Consider the following 1,901-nt stretch of genomic DNA (forward strand, 5'->3'; position numbering starts at 1 on the left):
CACCCCCCACCCAAAGCAGCGGCAGCTGCTCGGACCTCGACTTCTGGGGGCGCGGGGGTCCGGCAGGGGAGTTGTCGGCAGCCCTTGCTCTTCTCGCGGCGGCGGCAGCCGGAGCCTTGGCCGCCGCCTCCAGCGCGCCCTCGCTGCCCCGCGCGACCCCAGGATTGCGAACTCTTGCCCCTGACCTGTTGGGCGGGGCTCTGCGCTCCAGCCATCGGCCCGGATGGGTCTCCTGGTTGGGACTTGGGGCACCTGGAGTTAATGTCCAACTGGGGGTCTGCGGAGACCCGATCCGAGGTGAGTGAGGGGTGGGCCGCCGTGAAGGGAGCGGGTGGCGCCTGCGTCGCCGGCGGGATTGGAGGGCTGTTGGGCGCCCTAGCCAGAGGGGCGCGGCTGGATCTCCGAGCAGGCGGCGAGAGTAGAAAGCGGAAAGACTGGAGGAAGCCGAGGCTCTGGGAGGAGAGAGGGAAGTTGAATCGGAGGGAGGCTGGCCTTGTGGAAGGGCAGGTTGCCTTCTCCACGTGGGCAAAGATCTGTGGAGCCCCTGATGCCCCTGGGCCCCGGAATGCCCAAGAGAGACAGTTTTCCTCCCCGACGGGCGGGGCGCTCCACTGTCAAGTCCCGGCACAGTGCGGGGTTTGGGTCGTCTTCGAACCAACGGCCGCGGGATAGTGACCTCTCTGGACTTGCAGCTGCAGAGAGATTGTCATTGCCAAGAGTGCAGCTTACCATTGAGCGCGTTTTGGTCTGTTCCAACGGAAAGCGCAGACCCAGGAAGGGACTGCCGCAAAGGTGCCGAGAACCTAAAAATAGAGGGCTCACCTCCTCCGGGCGCGTTCTTGCAAAACTGCATTTCTCGCCCTTGTGGCAGCCCGCTGCTACTTGCCCTTTGCTAATGTTCCCAACCCCAACTAGCCATCCCCGTCGAGTTTACGCGAGGGGCTGCCTTGGAAGTCCTGGACTCGAGTCTCCGTCTCCAGTAGACTCTTCGGACTCCTCAAGGACCCTCGCGGTGACTATTGTGGTGTCTTTTCTCCCGTACTCTGTGCCGCCTTCCCAGGAGCACCCCACCACCAGCACCCCCGCTGCCTTACGCCCCTTCGGAGCTGATTCCGCGGTGGTTTGCTTTCCAGCCCCGACCAGGGAAGAGGAACCCTCTCCGGGGCTGGGACCGGACTTGCGCGGGGGCACCCCCTCCAACCTCCTGGCGCCTCGCTAGTTTAGGCTTGGGCAGAATCCGCCTGCGGGGCCGACGTGCTCGGCCCCCGGGGGGCGCTGCCCAGCCCGGAGCTTCCTCTGTTTTTGCTCCTTGGCGGCGACAAATGCAACTCTTCTGGCCCCGGCCGCGGTTATGTGAGAGCGCTCTCGACTCTTCCTTGGCATTTCGAACCCACACGCTCAAGTATTTCCAGGAGGAGATGCTGCTTCCAACCTCACGCACGCACTCCCTCCTGCAAGGCCCTGCTTTCAAAGCGGAGTCAGGACTCCCGCCCGGCCCTAAGCAAACCCTCGCTGTGGCGTTGCGCCTTCGCTCCGGCAAGGGGGGTGTCGCCTTTTCAACAAGTGGCAAGTGTCGGGTGTCCGGGAAGCCCGCCGCTTCTCGAGCGCACTCCCGCAAGAGACTCGCGGACCTGGAACTCGGCCCCCGGCCCTTTAAACCGCCAGACCTCCTCCCCGGCTTGCCCGCGAGGAGCGCCCCGCATTCTTTTCCCCTCCCTCGTCTGGGGCCCCGCACCTGTGGGGAGTCGCGGGGGGAATACGGCCTCCGTCAGTCGAGGACACGCAGCACAGAGAAGACAAGCAATAGACAGATCTTCCAGCAATGTCTGTTCCTGCCGCCAAAGAAAACCCCCGAATTTAGGGCAAACCCGTCTCCCCGCGCCACCACCCGCCCCCCCCCC

General features: G+C 64.8%; 1 protein-coding gene across 1 annotated transcript in view; it reads left to right on the forward strand.

Annotated features, from left to right (window-relative positions):
- Window positions 1-242: 242 nt before the first annotated feature.
- The window catches only part of GDNF (glial cell derived neurotrophic factor), a 25,241-nt gene continuing 23,582 nt past the window's right edge, over window positions 243-1,901 (forward strand). The window contains exon 1 of the mRNA XM_008070143.2: window positions 243-297. The gene's annotated coding sequence lies outside the window, so the exon portion shown is untranslated. The remainder of the gene's footprint in view (window positions 298-1,901) is intronic.

Source organism: Carlito syrichta, unplaced genomic scaffold (assembly GCF_000164805.1).
Source record: "Carlito syrichta isolate Samal-C Ts95f unplaced genomic scaffold, Tarsius_syrichta-2.0.1 Scaffold313120, whole genome shotgun sequence".
Taxonomy (NCBI): domain Eukaryota; kingdom Metazoa; phylum Chordata; class Mammalia; order Primates; family Tarsiidae; genus Carlito; species Carlito syrichta.